We start from the raw sequence: 23,621 nt of genomic DNA, 5'->3' as shown, positions 1-23,621 counted from the left end.
ATCTGTTAGTTTTATGTAAATAGCAACTAACAACTAGTGCTCGTATTTATCAAGCGTCTTAAATTAGGAAAATAGCCCTATCTAGCTCAAAAATCTTAGAATGACGCAAATTTTGTCCTACACTTAGTAGAAGGATTAAAAGCATTTTATCAGTTTTCCTGCTTCTAACATTACCGAGATATAGAAGAGCTTGTGAGCTGTCCAAACTCACTAGGAGCTGCCAGAAGATTAAGTTCAGGCATAGATTGCCACGCACATCCCAGGAAAGCTGGAATGATTTGGACACACTGGACGACAACTCATAAAAAGATACTCATTTCACAAAGATGGAATAATATTTGTAACAAATCTCGTACATTACTTGATTCCTTCATCTTTGTGGAGAAACCATGCCTTGTTTACTGAAATGAAATTGTTGGGGATTTTACATGTCAAATGCAGCTTTGCAATAGCAATTTCACAACTAACCATTTTTCCAATTTTGTACCAAACTTTGAACACTCTTACATCACGTGAGGTAATTTATACATTTGTACATTTCCTTCAATTTAATGAAGTAGCATTCATGCAAATCTGCACACACATATAGACGGATGAGCACACATATGTAGATTGCACAGAATATTGCAGTATCAATACACAGGCATATTATTTTGAAGACAGACAGAGAAGGACAAATAATTGACTGCAAAATGTCACAGAGTCCCGCTGAACTCTGCATTCACCGAAACCCTAGAACATTTGAGTTACAATTTATAAACTCAGGAAGGTAGGTTCAAGAAGGCAAGTGGAAGCTGTTAAGGCAGTGAATAACTAGAGCCCCACATAGAAGGGCACAGCAAAACATAGTGGTAGACAATCAGGAACACTGGAAGTGTGAACACAATTTCAGAAACAGCACTTTGGCTAATTTCAGTAATTGTTTCGTTATGAGGCATTTCCCATTGCAATAACAGCAGGAATGTTATTCATCTGAAACTACAGGTGTGGATCAGATATTGTCCTTTTTAAAATTTAACTCTCATTTGGTATGTGTATCCCTGTCTTTCTGTCTCTACGCTTGTTACACTATTATTCTTTATGTTCTTGGAAAGCTGCAACAATATTCTTCTTCTTATTATTATTATCTTGTTGTAAAGAGTTAGCATTAGTATCAGAAGACTTAAAGGTATTAAAAACATATTTAAAATAATGTAACAAATGTAGTAAATAAGTAATACTAATACCATATCTGACCAGGGGAGGAGGGGTGCACTGAGTGTCTTTCTCAGTTCCCTGCAGACCTTTCCCGAGAAATCCTACCAGGTTCCAGTACCTTAGAAGACGTCACTTCCAGGCCCCGCCTCCTACATGACGTAAGTTCCGACCCAGACGACGTCACTTCTCGGTCCCGCCCTTCGATGATGTCACTTCTGGTCCAGACGACGTAACTTCCAGGACACGACCCTTTGATTATGTCACATCCTGTATTGGCCTTTAAAGCCACCATTTTACCACCATGGAATCAGTTCTGTTTTGGACTCAATGTTGTGAATATCTCTGTTCAATTCTACAAACCTTTTGCAGCAAGGGAAATTATACGGGTGGCTGCCCCAAACCTTCTTATGATGTCTGGTCTGTGTTTATATATATATATATATATATATATATATATATATATATGTATATAGCATATATGAAATAGTATATTTCACAAATTATTATTATCTTACACCACTTGTCAATAAATAATAGTCCTTCTGATTAAAATCAACGTACTTTTGGTGACTTTATTTTCATGAGAAAAATGTTGTGAAAAGAAAATGTTTCATTTTTTAAATAAAAAATAAAAGTGTATCTCTATAATGCATGCGACTGCATGTCAATGAAGAACATTAAAAATATTAAAAATATTTTCATGAGCAATTAAAATCTACCAATAAACCAATAACCTTGTAGATGATGGTATCATAGAAATAAAACATTGTATAGCAATTAATGAGAGATAAAAAAATAATGAATGAGTTCATGGGCTAGATGAAACTGGTTATTGCAGATCTTGTAGGTGACACTGCTAATGCTGTGTGAACTCCACATTACTTGAACTACAGGACTGTCTTATTTAGAAATAATTACATGAAGAAATAGTGAACATAATACGCTAAACTTAAAATTTGTGTTTTCAGGTTGTATTTAGCGTTATGAGCAGATAGACCTATTAAGATAAGGTAATAAACAAGGCCGCCAAGCAGAAATATAAAAAACAAGGATCTAGACTCACAAGACAAATAATAAAGCCAATCAATCAATATAAAAATAAATATGTATTAATGTGTGTTGTGCCTGAAAGTAGCTGGCAGACAAGACCCCTTGAGTCTGTTCTTAGTACACCGTGAGACAATGAGCCTGTGGCTAAAAGTGCTCCAAGAGAGCACTTCCTGAGGGGATGGTGGAGGGTTTTCATGATGACATTCAATTTTGCCACCATCCTCTTTTCCACAACAGCTTCCAGAGTGTCCAAGGTTTGCCCTGTGATGGAACAGGCTTTCCTGATAAGTTTGTTAAGTTATTGTGCTTCTTTTGAGCTAAAGTTGCTTCCACAGGAGACTGTAGTGTAGAACACCACACTGGCTACTATGAACTTATAGAATATTTCCAACAGTTTGCTGCACACATCAAAAGAACTGAGTCTCCTTAGGAAATACAGTCTGTGTATAGTATATAAAAATGAAGTTATGTTTTATAGGTTTACTAGCAGAATACCCGCGCTTCGCAGCGGAGAAGTAGTGTGTTAAAGAAGGTACGAAAAGAAAAGGAAAAATTTGAAAAACAACGTAACTTGATTGTTAATGTAATTGTTTTGTCATTGATATGAGTGTTGTTCTCATATCTATCTATCTATCTATCTATCTATCTATCTATCTATCTATCTATCTATCTATCTATCTATCTATCTATCTATCTATCTATATATATATATTCTATATATATATATGTTGTTTTCATATCTATCTATATATATATCTCTATCTATCTATCTATCTATCTATCTATCTATCTATCTATCTATCTATCTCTCTCTCTCTCTATATATATATATATATATATCTATACTAATAAAAGGCAAAGCCCTCACTCACTCACTCACTCACTCACTCACTCACTCACTGACTCATCACTAATTCTCCAACTTCCCGTGTGGGTGGAAGGCTGAAATTTGGCAGGTTCATTCCTTACAGCTTCCTTACAAAAGTTGGGCATGTTTTATATCGAAATTCTACGCGTAATGGTCATAACTGGAAGCAGTTTTTCTCCATTTACTGTAATGGAGATGAGCTTCAACGCCGTGGGGGAGTTTAGTGTGACATCATCACGCCTCCCGTAATCACGCAGTACATAGAAAACCAGGAAGACCTCAAAAGCGCTGAAGAAAACATGCATTATATAATTGAGAAGGCAGCGAAACAATAAGAAGCGGCGAGTGACATATACAACCATATTCATGAGTTCTGCTACTTGAAACAAAGTACGATGTAAACCTACACTTTAAATTAAGTTCATAGACAGGCTGCGCTGGCGTTTGTAATTTAGTGCCTGCCCATATAAGGCCGTCCGTCAGCGGCAATCAATAGCAAACTGCCACTAAATATTCACGGGTGAAGGACTGTGCTTATGGAGAGGAAGATGAGATGGTCAGGGTGGTGTTTGACACAAACTCAAGCGAAACTGCGAGAGAAAGTTTTAAGTGCCAGGACTAAGGTAACATTAAATACAGCCATGGACATAGCACGAGATGGCACCAGCACAGCTGGGAACCTTCGATGCATGTACACGAGTGACTCACGTGAACTGGCGCAGTGCACAGATAAAAGGCAACAGTTCCAGAGGCTGAACAAAAACTGAATTACACAATTGAAAAGGCAGCAAAAAATATGAGGCGTCTCATACATACAAGCATATTCATAACTCCAACTACTGCGGAAACAAAGCACACGTTGGAAAAAGTCAATGTCCGCTAAAGGAAGACAGTGTAAAAAACCCGTGCATGCAGTGTGTCAGGTCTCAGATAAAGAAGAAGACGAGCTGTTTATTGATGCAGTAAGAAGCGAATCGATGAATGAAACCTGTCATCTTTACAGCGATTGACAAACACGGAATGTAACTTGAACACAACACATCCTACAAATACGAACCTGATTGAAAGAAATAATGATAATCAAATCCTTGATGACAGCAACACTCAGTAACACTCACAAAACAAATACTGTATATTGACAGTCATTTTACGTTATTTTTAAAATGTTCCCTTTTCTTTTCTAGCTTTTTAACACACTACTTCTCGCTGCGATCTGGGGGTATATATATATATATATGTATATATATATAACCCGATCTACATACTCGAATAATGGATACTTTATTAGCCATCAATGATTGTTTTGGTAAAGCCATACTCAGTGTATTCATTAGATGAGCGGTAAAAAGTAAGGGCAAGGGGGGATGACTTATTGAGGCATGCAGGCTGTAGTCTTGGCGTCAACTCTATCTGAATTGCGATCACATTTGAAAAAATATATCTTTTCAAGTTCTATTTAGTCCATATGTGTCAAACTCAAGGGCGCGGGCCACATCCGGCCCTGCGTGTAATTATATCCGGCCCGCAAGATCATTTTATATACTGTATTATTGTTATTAAAGCCGGGTATATGAAGCGCTGGTAACACAATAAACTACAGATCCCATAATGCAGCGCTTCAGCTGCCTTGCGAACAGTTACGCGTTAATCAAGTCTACCTTAAGATGCTGCAAGTTATTGCGAAGCTAGCTCACCACGATGCTGAAGAGAAAAGTTGATTCTGAAAATAGAGCCTTTAAAACCGATGGGAGGCTGAGTATATGTTTACTGAACCCGTGTGTCTCATTTGTGGAGCTAATGTGGCTGTAATTACAGAATTTAATCTAAGGCGGCACTATAAAACAAAACATCAGGGTAACCTGAAAGACCTGAATGCAATGCAGAAGATACAGAAAGCAGAAGAATTAAATAAGAATCTGACACTTCAGCGGACGTTTTTACCCGTGCACAATCACAAAGTGATTTCAATTGAGACTGCTTTTATGGGAGACACAACCACTTGCCCCACTTTCCCTATTACCAAGTAATGTTAAACCAAGTCGTCACTACGGTGTTCCCAAATCGCACTTTGCTGATAAACTGAGCGCACTGAGTTTGCATGGCGCTTTGGTGACTTTGAAGAACAAAAAAAGTCCGTCTACATGCGGCTCGAACCTTGTGCATGTTTGGTAGCACATATCTGTGTGAGAAGCTCTTCTCAGTGATAAAGACTAACAAAACAGCACACAGGAGTCGCCTCACTGATGAGCACCTGCAATCCATCCTGAGAATCTCCACAACACAGAACCTCACACCAAACAGAAGCGAACCTGTTGCCAAAAAGATGCCAGGCGTCCAGCTCTAAAATGACATATGAGCAAAGACAACTGAATGATTTGATTTGTTATTGCTGAAAGGAACACATTTTATTTATATTTCCAGGTTTTGTTATGCAGCATGTTCATATTTGAATTTGTATAATTTTGACAGGATATATTTTTATGGAGAGCAAAATCTTTTGGGATATTTAAAATCTAAGTTTATTTTTATAAAATATAAAATTACATAAGAGTAAAGAAATTTGAATGTTTGTTCTTTTAATGTTTACTTTATTTCTAACTTGTATAATTTAGACAGGATATATTTTTATGGAGAGCAAAATATTATAAGTTGTTTAAGGTTTGAGTTGATTTATTCAGGAATAATATTCCTGTCTGTTTTTACCATTCCTACCAAAGATATTTCTGTCGACTAAATAAAAATTCCTTCTATTTAAAATTTAAATAGAACTTGAACAAATCTGATAGTTCATAATATCCACGAGACTTGCGCGTAAGAGCGGGTGTCATCCGTTTTAACAAACAGCGTATTGCACTGATCTGAAATAGCTGTGTGTGTATATATGTAGATATGTATGTATATGTATATATATGTTTATATATGTGTGTGTGTATATATATATGTATTTGTGTGTGTATATATGTGTGTGTATGTATGTATGTGTGTATGTATTTATGTGTGTGTGTATATCTTTGTGTATATATGTAGATATATATATGTATGTATATATGTGTATATGTATAGATATGTATATATATATGTTTGTGTGTGTGTGTAAATATATATATATATATGACAACAACACTCATCACTCACAACAGTGACAAAACAATAACATTGACAATCATGTTACGTTATTTTCAAAATGTTTCCTTTTCTTTTTCATTGCTTCTTTAACACACTACTTCTCCGCTGCGAAGCACGGGTATTTTGCTAGTATATATATATACCCGCGCTTGGCAGCGGAGAAGTAGTGTGTTAAAGAAGGAAAGAGAAAAGAAACATTTTGAAACATTTTGAAAATAAATATGATTGTCAATGTAATTGTTTTGTCACTGTTATGAGTGTCGCTATATATATATATATAGCAAAATACCCAGCCGCAGCGATGTCATGTGTTAAAGAAGTTATGAAAAAGAAAAGGAAACATTTTAAAAATAATGTAACATGATTGTCAAAGTAATTGTTTTGTGTATTTGGCGGCAGCGTCACAAAGTTTTCGTCTAGCTGCATCAGAAAATGTACCACAACGTCTGACACGCCTCCTTTTTAGTGTTTTCTCACAGCTTGGATTGCTGCTGTCATATATATATACACACACACACACACAAACACACACACACACATACATACATATATATACACATACATATCTTCATATCTACATATACACATATATATATATATATATATATATATATATATATATATATATATATATATATATATATATATATATATATATATATATATATATATATACATACCTATCTAGGTGTATAGCTTTGGTCACTGAGTGCAAGGGAAAAATAATAAAATATAGTCTATAAGTTATTAAACAGTAAAACATTAACGTTTTAAAAGTACAGGTACATTGAGCACTACTGGAGTGGTTTCAGGTAAACTACATTTTAAAGACTGTGTAACACAACAGGTAAGTAACTAACAGCAGCTAAAATGTATATGGATCATCTCTCGGTAGTTGATCCCTTTTGAAAGGCGCTACACGACGGCTGTGGTATAGAAATTACATTTTCTATGTGAACGTTCAAATTTGTGCCTGTGGTAATGTGCCTTACCGGCATTTAAAGAAAATTAGTTTTGTGTCCTCTGCAGTGTTAAGAGAGAAAGGCTTTGGTTTGGGATAAAAGGAAAAAGGGTGTAAAGAAAGGAAAGTTGCCTTTTTCTTTTATATAGTATAGAGAGATGTGTTCGCTGACGTTATGATCGCCTTGTGTAGACTGGTGAGACATCCCCGCCATTAATCGGCTGTGATGGCACTGTCAGTCCTCCACTCGTGTGCGTGTTTTCATAATCCGAGGTGAGGACCTCATAATCGTATACGTGCAAAAGAAAGTGTGAATCGCCTTAATATTATTTTGCCGTGGTGTAGAAAAGGGGTCCCGTGTTTGCACTTGTCTGGGCTATAGCGCAGGGGGAGGATGAAAAAAATTAAAAGTGCTCACTTTGACTTAAAGCAGAAGCGCAGTCAGCGTCTCAAAGGCCAGCACAGCTATGCGCGCGCTGGCTGCTCGACTTTTGCTGGGCAGGAGACCACAGTTTTTGCAGACACGTTCATGATATCAAAAGTCTCAGCGCTCTTTGGAGGTCATTCATATATTATATATATAGCAAAATCCCCGCGTCTCGCAGCGGAGAAGTAGTGTGTTAAAGAAGTAATGAAAAAGAAAAGGAAACATTTTAATAATAACGTAACATGATTGACATTGTCATGAGTGTTGCTGTCATATATATGCCTGCCTAAATAAGTCACCCTCGCTTTGCTCTTACTTTATTTACCGTTCATTTAATCATGGCTATTGGCGGAAAAATTATAAAATGGAAGGAGGATGGCTTTACCAAAACAATTATTGATGGCGAATCGATTATTCATAAAGCTTGAATTGGTGATGTTTTTCTGTGTTAACCTCATATTTTTTCAGACTTCTTCTCAAACTAAGGTGGTGCGAGGATAAAATGAATCGGGATGCGCTGATCAATGTAATCGGTGTACAGTACCAGGAAATCATGCATTGACAAAAGCTCCCCTTTGCTTGTAATGCAAAGTGTGATTAAATGCATTATTTTTTAACGCGTTATGGAGCACATGCATCGAAGCTTCTCAGCTGTGCTTGTGCTAAGAAAAGGACAGATTTTAAAAATAACGTAACACGATTGTCAATGTGACCTTTTGTAAGTAGTGTCTGGAGGATTCAGTGTGGAGAAACTCTATAGAGACAGCGTGTGTATTAACTTGTGGATTTTTCTGTGAGTATTTGGTGGCAGTCTGACCAAGTTGCTTCGGAAGACGGCGTTAGCTGCAGAGCTCAGCTCAGACAACAGAGTCATGCTGCAGACTGCAATACCTCACGGAACGCCTTCCATATCACGGAATGCCCATAGGTTCAGTCACGGAACGCCCTTCAGAGCACAACATAGTACACACGCATGTAATGACGCAATTTATCATAACGCCCTTTCCCAGCATCACTCGTATCATGCCCTCTGCGAGACAGTGTTGACGCGCTCGTTGTACAGAATGCTGTAGATGCTGTAGTTGTACAAATTACAACAGTTTTCTATCTGGTCAAACATAAATGACTTCCAGTTTCATACTTATGCTATCAAATCATTCTAAGCTCTTTCATGATTCTAACACTTCGTCGATATAAAGTACAGTTTTATGTTGTTTTTTTTTTTTACTATTTTGAATGGTTGTTCATTACGTTTTCCCCTGAAGTGTTACATTATAGTAAAAGTAACAAATCTTATTACTATCCAGTGTTTCAAACGGAATGTGCCTCATGAAACTCATACCTATAGATTTTCAATCTATAAATGTATTTTATATTCCCACTAGCAAATTATACACATGTGAAACAATAATAAAGCTTCATTATTTTTAGAAGGTTTTCAAAAACAGCGCTACATATAAAATTAGTTTTAAAACCGACAAGGAAACATTTTAGGAAACAGTCATTTATTTATTGATTTGATCCATCAACGTTTTCATTACTAAAAGCTGCATGTGTGAAATACTGGATGTCATGTCCATATCAATTGAAAGGCATGTGACAGCCAGTAGATTTTATATAATTTTACATTTTTTAACTTTTCAGTTTGAGACAATCGTGATTGTTCTTAAACCTTTTTTGTGCAACATTTAATTTGATTGCAAAGACCCAACTTATACCAACATAAACTCAAACTGTCTTTGAGTCGTCGTCTTTGTAAAATTTTTATAAATATCAAAACTGTTACAACTACTAATAATAATAAATAGTGGATCAGTTACAGTGTGCTTTCAGCAGGGAATTATCCCAAGGTGATCTTATCATTAAACATACAGTATTTATTGTCTTGTGCATACAGTACAATAATATTGTTATTTACTGTACATGCCTCTCCAGAACAGTAATAATATAATAAAACACAACAAAGATATAGAATACAATTTACAGTAGATATATATATTCAGGTATATTACAAATATTTATACCTAGTCTTTTTCTTACATTTCTTATTATGATTGGCTGTTCAGTAACTCTTTAACTAAACACTTTCTTTCAAGCCATACTTAGCGCCATTGGTTCTTTACTATTTGCCAGAAGGGAGGATTAAGAAAAACACTTGTGCAGGATGGCCGAGTGTGTAATAATCTTAGCAGAATGTCTTCTAGATATCCTGGACAGAAGACAGCTGGGTGCCAGTAATAGTTTGTGGCATTTACCACCCTCGCGTGTGTGCCCTACCAGGATGTGATGCCGCCAGTGAAGATGGACTCCAGACAGCACATGTGAGACATCTCAGGAAGGCATTGGTGAACTTGGCAATAGGCAAACCATGCTGTTCCCTCCTCAATTCATCAGTGATTGTTACTGTACGAAATTTAAACAAGCTCACCATTTCCACAGCACCCCACAAAAACAAACCACAGCTTAATCCATTCTCTGAAGTCTATGACCTGCTCCTTAAATTTTGGCCATGAAAGGTCAGATTGTCCTGGGACCACCGAGTCAGCAGGTAGACCTCTTGTCTGCAAGCCATTTAATCATTGGTGGTGATCAGGCCTATGATGGTGATGTCAGCAGCATTTTTAATGATGGAGCTGGTGTGGTGTCCGGACACACACATTATATATATATTAATAATCCTGATTTGTAACATGCATGGCATTGTTTCATAAAGTGGTTCTCATATTCAGTCCCAGGGGCTGTACATTTTTTCCCCCAACTAATTTTTGCTTTTAATTAGACTCCCTTCTTGAACTTGCAAGCCAACAGTCTAGGTTTTGAAAATTAAAGTGATGTATCAAAACACTGTTATAATAACCACATAGGGGAGTGTAACCTGTGGGGGGCATTTTAGCACCCAAACCCTTCACACAACCACACACACACACATAAGATCCAGGTTCAAATATGAATTTATTTTAAAGAAATAAAGCACACAATCCCAGTTGGGACATCCATCTGTGTCCTCCATCCATTACATTGGTCATTTCAGTAGACAATGAACTATTGAAGCAGGTCAGAAAGCCAGTCCATCCCCACTTTTCTTTACAGTGAATCACTGATCAAGTCCACTGAACAAAATGACATCACGGTAGGTTTTTTCCACATGAAAAAAAAAACACAAAAATCTAATTGTCGAACAGCAGCAACTGATGGGAATATTTTTTTAACCCGTATCTCATCAAGAAAAAAGTTCATGTCCTTCAGGCATTCAAAAGTAAATAAGAAGGTGGACATGACTTCTTCAGTCTCTTCGTCGTCTCCCCTTTCTTCTTATTTTTCAATTGTGTATGTAACTTCATCCTCGTCCATTTCCAGAATTCTTGGCCGGAGGACTGTCCCAACAAGTTGGTCTTTGTTGGCATCCAGCCAGTCACAAGCAGTTAGGATGTTTTGGATCAATGAAGACTTTTTTTATGAAAAAGAAAAAAAAATACTGCCAAGTACTTTATTAGGAATATCAATATATTAACTCCACTTTTACTCAAAGAACAATCAAATTGGCTTATGAAATGAACACACCAATATGACCACAGCATGTCATAGGAATGCTTAGCTCAATTGATTTCTCTCGCTTTTGTCTCTACTGCCTGTAGGCATGAGGTGGAGTGAAAAGAAAAAATAAACTCCAGTGTACAACCACAGCAGTTCATCTTCAAGGTAATGTCATGTCTAGTTAGAAACCATTCAGAAAGTGCACAAATAATTCAAAATGACTAAGTGCTCTGTAGTGAAAAAAGCATTCATTTTTATTTACTAATACATTGCTGTAAGACCCATTTCAGTTCAATCTGAACGTCTACTGGAATTGTACTGAAGTGAGTCCCTGAAAGACAAAGAGTCCAATTAGCACAGCATTGTCACTTGTGAAGGCCAAATTCATCATTTCAAATATCATAATTTCAAATAATATGTAATTTAATTGTTCCCAGTTTAGTAAGCATGCTTTAAAACTGCTGAAACATTCACCCAAACATATTACAATAGAAATGCTACATCTAAAAAGTTATACATAATGGAAAGTGTTTACCTGAAGCAAACAATTACTCCATTCTAGACTGGTTGATTTCTGAATGATATTGAAAAGGAAACAGAAAGTCATCACCTTTAAGGCATTGGCTGTGCCATAAGAGTCATTTCACTACATACCTGACAGGACTGTGCCTTTGTGAGGTACAATTTGCTAACTAAATGTAACCATAAATATGCTTAATATGATTGTACTGGCATAAATAATTCAGTCAAGATTTTCATATTCTTTAGTAATGGAAAAGAAGGGTGGGGAGAAAAGTCCTTGCTCTTTCCTATCTTGTCTGGAATTGCTGGAAGCAGAAATAATTGCCATTTAATAAATCAGTTAGAGCACAAGCACACAAAACCCTCCTTTTTAAGACCACCATTCTCTGCCCCCATAACGGCACTGACACACCGCAGGGCTGACGAGAGACACAAGTTACTGACAGCCTCACTGGAGATCTGCTGTGTGACCAGTTGGTCAAAGTCTTTTTGTGAAGTTCTAATATATAAAATTAGTGTCAGAAAGCTTTTCAACTGATAATTACGAAGCACTGCCGTGGGGCACAGAATGTCCTTCTTCTCGTGTGGAAAGTGAAGACCGAAGTCTTGGCTGGAAGATAAAAAAAATTTAGAAATACTGTAAGCTGACAAATTCTTATAACTGATCTTCCCTTAAAAAAAGCTTGAAAAGTTACACACCTTTAATGCTGGCTTTGTGAAGTAAGAGATGACACCACCATCTTCTAATTTTTGGCATGTCTTCCTAAAAAATGTAAATTGGGAAATTACAATAAATTCTATGAATAAAAAATCACAATATTCAAGCAAATCTTACACTTAAACCACTGACCTGACTGAAATCAAATGCTCTTCCAGTGGCAATGTAGAGAGCATACTAAATAAAAAAGCAAGTTATTATTTTAAATCAACATTTACATCTTACTACTGGCAGAGTGTCCTCCACTTACCCTGAGCAGTCCAGGCTGTCAGTCTGTTTGTGTAGATTCGATCATATGAAGAGGTGATTAGTAAAGGAGATATCTGTGTGTGTTTTTTGTCTTATACTAGCAACACACATTTATATTTACATTACCTTCTTCTGTGGTTCTTTCCAGCTACCTGGCATTATTTTAGAGGCAATTTTCCTACAGATAAAATTTGTTTTGTCAAAATTGATTTATATTATATTAATATATATTAAAAACAAAGTTGATATGAACTTTGCAGATGGAATATCATTGTAGAACTGGATTAATAATATTTAATTCTGAAAATGTGGCAATTAATAATTTTATCACACAGAAGAAAGAATTACTTAACCAAAATGTAGCTGGAGCCTTTCATCACTTTTTATGACAATGATATTCATTTCAGATTACAAGAGTAGTATTATTAGTAATAGAACAGGTAGAGAAATAGTGAACATCATAATATAATCTCTAGCAACTTTTAAATGAACAAATAATTTATAAAGGGAGTGACTTTGGCTTCACACATGAGACCACAGCACACTATTACAAATATTTTAGAACCTTGAGGATGTTTTACCACTGTGCCATTACAAGTTATTTACACAGCTCTTCCAAAATAGCTTAGTGAAAACTATCCATTCATCCATTTTCCAACCCGCTGAATCTGAACACACAGTCACGGGGGTCTGCTGGAGCCAATCCCAGCCAACACAGGGCACAAGGCAGGAACCAATCCCGGCAGGGTGCCAACCCCCGCAGGACACACACAAACACACACCAAGCACACACTAGGGCCAATTTAGAATCGCCAATCCACCTAACTTGCATGTCTTTGGACTGTGGGAGGAAACCGGAGCACCAGAGGAAACACACGCAGACAGGGGGAGAACATGCAAACTCCACGCAGGGGCAGCGCTACCACTGTGCCACTGTGCCCTAGTGAAAACTATTAGGATCAAATTATTTAAAGAAGAATAGTTCAAATGGGCAGCAGTCATCACTAGGTAACAGAAATAACAGAGTAAATAAGGAACAGTCCTGCTAAAATGCTAATTTTGGGAGATTTGGGCTGAGGTTCAAACTGAGTGAACTGAACATATGAACAAAGATATAAAAAAAGAACATTAAAACTTTTGAACACTGGGACTGAACAGTTGAACAAAGATCAAGAACAACGAACTTGAACTCAGATGGCAGAGGCTGGGCAGTGACTGGTGCAGTGGGCACGGAGGGCAGAGACTGGTGGTGCCGGTGCCATGGGCACAGAGGACAGAGACTGGGTGGTGACCGGTGCTGTGGGCATGGAGGGAAGAGGCTGGGTGGTGACCGTGCCATGGGCATGGAGGGCAGAGGGAGCACTTTAGGACCTTTGCCACAATCTGACAAGTGCCTGAGGAACTGATCTTTATGAACTACTGTTTTCTGACAATAACAGCAATGGTAATGGCCTGATCCCTGGCAGTTCAGTGAACACTTGTATATTTTAAAACCTGAAACAGTACAAAGAAAAAAAGGTTAATATTCAGAATTATTTTGCTAAACATTTAAAACTTAATGAAAGAAATTCAGATAATCCTTAAATTTAATAGAGGTAAAACAAGCAAATCCTGTCCTATTATTCTTTTAAACAGAACAAACTAATTAAAGATTCTGTCAATGATGCTTTTAAAAATGTATGAAAATATACTATATGTTGCCTGTCAATTGTAGGCAATGTAATTCCACACTTACATTCTGAAAAATTAAAGTATTTGTAGTATGAACTTTGTCATATTCTACTAAATATTTTAAAAGAGAAAATTGTTAATACACAGTCATGAATTAATATAAAATTATTCAAAGCTAGCTTTTCAAAAGGTTAAAAAGTACACAGTATACTATTTTGTCAAATAAAATCATGTTGTTAAGGTGAATATCTAGCTGCATTATAGTGTATTAAAAGTGTCAATTAATCAAATTTTACAAGTTACAAGATATCTTCTAGAGCACTTCACATCCCTCCATGAACAACTACTGTCCTGCTGTGGCTCTGTAAGTGGCTGATGATGCCTGCAGAATCTGATCTTTTATAGCAAAACAGACAAGCAAACTCCTGAGCACCAAACACAACTGTAGGTTCCTCTGTGGTCTTCAATATGTGTCTCTGGTGAATATAAAATAAATATAAAGATCTTAAAACTGACAAACATGCACGAGGACAATCACTTTACTTTATTTCAATTGAAAAAACTTCAAAAGCAGTATTTTTGAAGAATGCAGGAGAGGTGGGCATGAAACATTTAATATTGTTTTAAGAGTTCAAACAAACTGTACTATCATTGAAAGAACTTTATAAAATAAATAATAATAATAATAATAATAATAATAATAATAATAATAATAATAATAATAATAATAATAACAACATGATTCTATTCTGGCTGCTCTTTTCCTCATTATTGTCTACAATCTAATTTGAACTTTCTTGAACTGAAGGAAATTGAATATTGCATTCACACTTACCCTTTGTTTGTAGCTACTTATTAAAATGTTCAGTTATGTACTGTAAATATATATACAGAACTATGAAAAAAGATCATCTAAAGTGACCTAAGTATATTCAAACTTCAGACTACCAACATTACTATAATTGAAAAACCAGTATATCCATTATTAACTGTGTTTGTCTTAGAAAATTATGCAAACAATAAGCTTTCTGTGGAACATTACCTTATAATGGCTCAATCTCTCTGTGTTGTCTTTCTGAAATATATTTTGATATCTAAAATACCAGGTTACTGGTTTTGCTTCTGATTAACTTGCATATACGTGATATACAGGACAAATGGTGAATGATATTCTGGCAATTATAAGTACTTAATCACGGTCACTTATATTTGATTACAGTCCGTTACACTGCGCTATGGTTAATTATACTCAACAACGGTCAATTGCATATTATAACAATTGTTATAAAAAATTATTGACTGCTGAATCCGTCGATTTACTACTCAGAATCGAGTATTCCGATTAGCCCTGTAACAATTAGCTACACAAACCATTCTGTTTGTTGTTTAACTGTTAATACTTTCTTAGAGCGCTTAGTACTGCACGGAACCTGAAAGTTGATTCAACATCTTTATTACACTGTGGTATAATTCGTACCCTAACAGTAAAGTATAATATTACCTAATACTAGTACAACTTGCAACAAACTCACTGCCATCTTAATTTCCAACACAAACTCTTCTTCTTTCCTCGAAACTCTTTTAGAAAGATATATTCTAAGTCCACCATTCCTCCGGACTCCGACAAAAACAATGATGACGTCTCGAAACTGACATCAGAGGGCGTTCCGTGACTAGTGCTGGGGGGCGTTCCGTGATATGAAGGGCGTTCCGTGTCTAAATTCCTAGGTATTGCAGGCTGCAGCCAGACCCTTCTCAGCTCAGAGCCAAATTAGATGAATGGGAGGGAGATGATGACGTGACTCCCCACCCGCCTTAACTGTCAATCCCCACAAACACAGTCTCGGAATTTGCATAAGCACACCCCTTCACCTACAATTTTAACTTAGTTATAAAGTGATCAAAACTCTCGTTTATATCCTGCGTCCTCTCATTAAACTTGTATCCCGCATTACCTGTGGGCATGTGAAACGCCAGCGGTAGCCTGTCAATGAACTTAGTTTAAAGTTTAGGTTTACACCTTGCTTTCTTTCCGAGGCAGCAACACTCATGAATATGGTAGTATATGTCACTCGCTCGCTTCTTATTGTTTTCGCTGCGTTCTCAATTATATAATGCATGTTTTCTTCAGCGCTTTTTGAAGCTCTTCCTGGTTTTCACGCACTGCGTTGACAGTCAGTTCACGCGGATTACGTGGGAGGCGTGATGATGTCACACGAAACTCCGCCCTTCCAGCTCAACTCCATTACAGTTAATGGAGAAAAATACCTTCCAGTTATGACCATTAGGCGTAGAATTTCGAAATGAAACCTGCCCAACTTTTGTAAGTAAGCTGTAAGGAATGAGCCTGCCAAATTTCAGCCTTCTACCTACATGGGAAGTTGGAGAATTAGTGATGAGTGAGTGAGTGAGTGAGTGAGGGCTTTGCCTTTTATTAGTATAGATACAGGTTATATACTGTACCAATAACATATTTTATTGTGTGTTTTTCAACTTAGTAAGCAACATAGACTGGAAGCCATTTGAATTTTGTTTTTTGAAAAGTGATGTCACAATTACATGCGATTCTAATAAAAATTATAGCATAAATTATTGGAACTTCTTGTAATCAGTTGCACTTTTGGGCAGCATTTCCAATGGATGCTTCATATTTTTACACTGTATGTTCTTTGTCAGTCGTAACTTTGTAGGACAATTCAAAAAGTTATTTTAATTCCTGTAAAGGAGCTATACTATTTTTCTGAAGCGTAAATCTGTGAAATCTATCTCTCCATTTTCTGAGGCAGGGGAGTTCTCAGATCACTAGCATCAGAAGATCCACCTCTTGGTACAGTGAAATTGACATTTGCTTCTATCATACTGTCTGGTGCCAGATTTTAAAAACTACTGATAAATTTAATCTATAAGTGAGATGCATGTATTTTTCAAAACCTGTTATTAAGGAATAAAAATGGAAAATGGAAAACAAATTTCCCTGTCTTACAGTTCCATTACTTAAGTAATGTCTCTGCCTTTTCTCAATCTTTGGTCAATGTATCATATAACATAATAAATTGAAGTTTCAATTTAATTTTATATTTCTTTATTTGGTTATCAATAATATATTAGGTGGGCAGATTTAGGAGCTAATAATACATTCTTATAATCCTTCTATTTCACATGGCCCACCTGAGAAGCACAACAAAGTATGCCAGATTAAATTACATTAGGAATTTATTACAATGTCAATGTATCTAGTAGTTACAAAAGATTTAAGTCAATGTTTTGAAAATGAAGATAACAACAAAATGCATTGGTCTTGATTAACTAAGGTGGCATAATGCATTTTAATATGTTAAATTACACAATGTGTGGTGAAGGATATACATGAAACTAAAAATCACTAGTGATGCAAATTCACTTTACTTATTACATGTATTCTGTATTTTCTTATGTCTGGTCTACATTTAATTTATTGCTAATAAAACAATCCTTAGCATACATTGTGGTGAATGGCAAGGGCACTGCTGCTTGTTGTTAGGCTTTTAAAAATGATAATTTCTTCTGCAGCTGGAGCATTTTCTCAAAGTAGTTAAATTATCTTGATTGTGTTTAAAAACCTTCAGCCAGAACTGAATAAGCATCAGATGGCAGCTGGCTGATCCCCAATTCTCTCTTTATTCACAATCCAAATTATACAAGGTGAACTAAAGGAGAAGTCATTTTCGAGTCAATAGTAAAGATCGAGGCCAGGACACACTCAGGTACAGCGTTCGAAAGACTAAACAAACTAAGTTTGGTAATGAGATGTGGTGGTCTCCTCCATAAGAAGGACAAGCTGTTTTAATCGAAAAGGTCAGGCATGTCAGATAGCATTATTGGTTTCAGGGCTGGCTCGATAATGCTGCCAGTCTGTGGAAATAGAGATTTTGATGTGTTAATAGCAGTGGCACTTCAATTGGGGATGTGACTGTTTTTTTATTAAGCCTACAAAAAGTTCTCTTCACTTCGGGAAGCATAATTGTAAACTACAGGCAGTGGAATAGCTTTCCCCACAAGTTATTAGCATGTGGCAGCAAGGTCCAAAGCTTCAGGGTTTCTTCCATGCTAGATTTTAACATTCTTTCAAATATTTTCCTAGTGAGAAGTCATGGAAAATGACACCTTTTATTGGCAGACTAAAAAGATTACCAATATACAAGCTTTTGAGGCCCTTTCTGCAGGCAAGATGTATACAACGGGCCTGAGCTGCCTCGAAATCATGCATATTGTAATCTTTGTAGTTAGCCAATAAAATGTGTCATTTTGCTTGACTTCTCACTACATTCATAATGACTCTTAACATGGTACAACACCCTAGTACTACAAATATTTTTCTATACATTAGTAGTATCTCTTTTAGTTGATCATTGGCTTCAAAGGTTTTTATGTGACAATTACTGTGAAACAATGCTATCAATATAAAAATATTGAATATTATTTAATAAATTATGAAACAGTTATGCTCAATGTAAAGATAGATGAGAATATACAATAAGATTTATATTGCTTGAACAAACATATCAATATTTAATCAGGTGCTTCAACTATCAGTATATGTAAGTGCCATATCTGTCTATAATAGCTATGTATATTTGTTGAATAAACTGATGATAGATTTAAAAGAATCAAAAATCATTATATATTTTTTTGTCCTTTTAACCGTCCAGATTATTGTCTTGGTGTGTATTGCACTAGGGAGATGCGGAACAAGCTAGCTCTTTTTTTTTTTCATCCCTAAATAGTAATTGTAATTGTAGAGGTTCCAGTCACAGAGAGCAATCTCTACAATACTGCAGACAAAACTAGTTTTGTCTACTTGTAACAGCAATGTTATCCTTTCTCGCCATAAGATTATGATCATATTTGACAGCAAAACAGATTTATATCGAGTGAAGAGTTGCAAGCCACAGCTCATCCACTGCATCAACTCCATAGACTAATGCATTGACCTATGACCTGCAGCTGTTGCCCCAGTTATCTCATCCATCCCCATCATGAACAAAACCTCCTGTGTTATCTGTTCTTCTTTAGGAAGAGCTTGAGAGAACAACAAACTCTTTATTAATGAAAAGCATTAAGGCTGGGTTTATACTTCACGCAACACAACGTGTGCTCCAGCGGATGCTACTGCTACACAAGCGTTGTACTGTTTCACTTGAGCGTGTATTTCACATAAATCTGGAAAATTCCACCAGGTGGCAGTCTGTGTTCTGAGTTGTCTGAAACATCCATTAAATTCCGAGGACACCTTGCCACAATATCTGTGAAAAGGATGTTTAATGATTACATCCATCAATCCAGGGATGCGCCCATTCCAGCAAGCATTGGGTGAGAGACAGAAACAATCCCTGCATCAGCTCATCGCAAGGTGAATACAAGTACTCACATACTGTGAGCTGGAGGGCTGATCGCACCCCAAATAGATACAGACGCCCCTGGGAATACCACAAACCCTGAAACACTGACTACCCTCACATTGCTCCTTATCCTTGGACTATAATGCGTAATACAAGCCTCGCAGTACTCTACCGACTTATAAGCCTTGCGCAGTGCCTGTCAGTTTTGGAATTGATTGTTTGCTTTTATCTCTCTCTGCTCCTAGTGGAACTGTCATCTCTGACTTGTCATGGAGCACGTTTAAGCTCATGTGTTTGCGGTGTTTGAATAAAAATCCTTCTTGTTTCTATGACCTCCTGTGTCTCTGTGCAAATCTGTGACCCAAGCGTGACAAGTGGTACCAGAAGTGGTTGCACAGATGGATGCCGCCGAAGACTTATTTCAGAGGTCTAAAACTTATGCACTTAAAGACTGGAAACTAAACATGGATGACCCAATCCGTGCAAATTCAAGATTTGATACATAAAGTGCACTGCTGGTTTGAAGGAGACGTGATGGAAACAGTTGTCGTGAATATATTACTGGCGGCATACCTGAAGTTCTTCGAGATGAATTTCTACGTCATGATATTAAATCATTAACGATTATGTCCAGACGATTAGAGGGTTCACAGTCCGCTTGGAGAAAGAGCGGTGGATTTCGTGCTGCTTTGCAACCTGTGAACGAACGTCCAGGACATTCTCGTCGCTTCGATCGACAAGCTGCAGGACCTAAAAATCTAATGGGGTCAGGTAGGACCCGGGAAATCCAGTCATAGATGAGACCCCTGTTTCTGGGGAGACAGCGGCAACAGCAGGCCGAGGAAACCGTGGACACTACAGAGCACATCGACGTGGACGTTGCAGAGGATATTTCGGAAACGGAGCCGACCGTAGATGTTTCCGGTGTGATCAACTCGGCCATTTGGCAAGAGATGTCGCTTGTCTCCAGCTCATTCAATGGAGATTGGACTGGCGAGATTTGTTGCTCAACTATTACATATCCGGATGGAAAAGATGGCTTGTTGATCCCGGTGAAATTGGGGGGCAGAGAAATCTCAGCATTGTTAGACTCGGGAAGTGACCTTTGTATTGTGAGACGAGACTGTCTTAATGAACAATGCCTTAGAGACTGTGAGACTGTAAAAATACGCTGTGTACATGGTGATGTTAAAGATTATCAGACTTTACTTCTTCCTTTAACTTATAGGGGCGCCACTTTAAGGTTTGGTCTGCGTTTCAGACTCGTGCCCTTGGCCATTACTCATAGGACGGAGAAATGCCCTTTTTCCGAAACTGATTAATAAATGTAAGGGACCAGTAGTCCAGTCCACTAATGAACTTAGTGGGGGGGGAGAAGAAGAAAAAACCAAGACGAAGAACTGGTAGCGGCGGGGAAAATCTAGAGCCCAACTTAGATATTGAACCCGATCTCTCCAGCGAGACGGAGGAGGTCACCCCCGACAATCTTCCAGAATGGGCTGGTCCTTCTACATCTTCCCAGATTGCAAACGCCTCCGAACACAAACCGGCGTTAACGAACAATCAGATTTTGTGCGTTTGCAGCATACTGATAGCTCATTAGAATATGCATTTAAACAGGCTCGCCCTGCTAATGACTCTTATTACCAAGAGCGTAATTCCGGGGGTGTGAAAACCCCACACTTTATAGAAAAGGACGGTTGCCTTTTCAGAGTGATCTCAGATCATTTGGAGGGGAATTTATTGAACAACTGGTGGTACCTGAAGCACATAGGGAAACTGTTTTGCATCTGGCACATTCACACATCTTGGGGGGGCACCTCGGTGCCGACAAAACTAGAGACCGGTTATCAAAACGATTTTATTGGCTTAATATGGGAAAAGATGTTGAACGATTTTGTACTTCATGTCCAGACTGCCAGATCGTCTCTGCTTATAAGCCTCCTCGGCTCCCCTTTGTCCTATGCCCATATTGGAAGTTCCCTTTCAGCGTGTGGGATTAGATATTGTGGGACCATTACCTAAGACTAAGGATGGGTACCAATATTTGCTGGTGTTGGTTGATTATGTGACACGATATCCAGAAATGATTGTGCTGAAAAAGGCCAACTCTTCGACTGTAGCCAAAGCACTATGTGATACTTTTACTCGTATTGGTATCCCTAGAGAAATCTTAACTGATCAAGGCACACCTTTCACTTCTCGCAATTGTGACAGCTTTGCTATTAAGAAATTGAGTACTACTGTTTACCATCCTCAAATGAATGGTTTAACCGGCGATTTAACAAAACATTGAAACAGATGATCAGGCGAGTTGCTCATAATGATCCCACAACATGGAACACTGTCCTACCTTTTGTTTTGTACGTGGTGTGAGAATCACCACAGGCGTCCACTGGCTTGAGTCCCTTCGAGTTATTCGGCAGGCGGCCGCGAGGCATCCTGGATGTGGTATGTGAGGAATGGATAGGAAACGAGAGAGCAGCTCAAGGTCGAAGCTTTGCAGATCGACTAATTTCGTTGCAAGACAGAATTTCTATGCTTTCCTCTATTGCTGTGGAACACCAACAACGAGAACAGGAAACTCAGAAGCGTCTTTACGATAGGGCAGCAAGCTCCGTGAGTTCAAACCTGGCGATCGTGTTTTGGTACTGGTTCCCTCGGATCCACACAAATTCTTAGCTAAATGGCAGGGCCCGCCATTATTGAGGAGCGTATGAGTCCGGTAAATTACAAGGTTAGAATACCAGGCCGGCGCAAACCATTCCAGATTTTACACATTAACCTCTTGAAGGAATGGCACGACCGACAAGAGGTTAACACTTCCTTGGCTGCTGTTTCTCAGACCGATGTTACCATTGGTAACGATCTTACTGACACGCAAAAGACAGAACTGTTATCTTTGATAGAACGGAACACTGATGTCTTTTCAGATTTACCAGGCAAGACTAACATTACAAAACATAAAATTACCACTGAACCTGATGTTCGTACAGATGCGGCCGTTCGGATACCGGAAGCGCGGCGAAATATTGTGCGCGAAGAGGTAAAAAGATGCTGACACTGGGTGTAATTCGTGAAAGTAGAAGTGACTGGTGCAGCCCAGTCGTATTAGTCCCAAAGCAAGACGGTTCGGTTCGGTTCTGTATCGATTTCAGACGCTTGAATAAGGTCTCTAAATTCGATGCTTATCCGATGCCCCGTGTCGATGAACTGTTGGAAAAACTGGGTCAGGCGAGCTATATCTCCACGCTAGATCTCACGAAGGCTATTGGCAGGTGCCTTTAGAGGCTAGCAGTTGTGAGAAAACGGCATTTGTGACTCCTGACGGACTCTATGAATTTACAAGACTCCCGTTTGGTCTTCACGGGGCACCTCTAACTTTTCAGCGTATGATGGATCAGATCCTACGTCCTCATTCTGAATATTCCGGGGCATACCTTGTTGATGTCGTGATTTTTAGCAATGATTGGAAAACACACTTAGAGCGGCTTCAAGCCGTTCTTGAAAGCTTGAGACAGGCTGGCCTTACTGCTAACCCTAAGAAATGTAAACTAGGCATGTCCGAGACTCATTACTTAGGCTATTCTATGGGCAAGGGTTTACTTAGGCCACAGTTAAGGAAAATAGAAGAAATGCTTGTTTACCCGAGACCGGAGACACAGAAACAAGTACGCGCTTTTCTGGGGCTCACTGGTTACTACAGAAAATTTTAGAACTGCTCCTCTTACAGAACTTACTAGAGGCAGAAAAAACCGACCTATCTTGTGGACAGAAAATTGCGAACGTTCTTTCAACGATTTAAAAAAAGCATTGTCTTCTTACCCAGTTCTAAGGAACCCGGATTTCACAAAAGATTTCATCTTGCAAATAGACGCAAGTGCATTTGGTGTGGGCGCAGTCCTGTCACAAATTTTTGA

At 37.8% G+C, this 23,621-nt stretch overlaps 1 protein-coding gene and 2 long non-coding RNA genes across 6 annotated transcripts in view; 1 reads left to right on the top strand and 2 right to left on the bottom strand.

Annotated features, from left to right (window-relative positions):
• The window catches only part of nkain2 (sodium/potassium transporting ATPase interacting 2), a 1,134,729-nt gene that overhangs the window by 133,174 nt on the left and 977,934 nt on the right, over nucleotides 1-23,621 (top strand). The gene's annotated exons all lie outside the window — the stretch shown is intronic.
• On the bottom strand, nucleotides 11,395-12,235 carry LOC120525807. The gene is made up of 2 exons (XR_005633022.1): nucleotides 11,699-12,235; nucleotides 11,395-11,494 (listed from the first exon to the last, which is right to left on the bottom strand). It is a non-coding gene; the product is annotated as an uncharacterized LOC120525807 (long non-coding RNA).
• Nucleotides 12,236-12,912, bottom strand: LOC120525806. The gene is made up of 3 exons (XR_005633021.1): nucleotides 12,536-12,912; nucleotides 12,385-12,448; nucleotides 12,236-12,295 (listed from the first exon to the last, which is right to left on the bottom strand). It is a non-coding gene; the product is annotated as an uncharacterized LOC120525806 (long non-coding RNA).

Source organism: Polypterus senegalus, chromosome 3, assembly GCF_016835505.1.
Source record: "Polypterus senegalus isolate Bchr_013 chromosome 3, ASM1683550v1, whole genome shotgun sequence".
Taxonomy (NCBI): Eukaryota; Metazoa; Chordata; class Cladistia; order Polypteriformes; family Polypteridae; genus Polypterus; species Polypterus senegalus.
Note: the sequence above shows the minus strand (reverse complement) of the source record. Positions and strands in the feature narration are given on the sequence as shown.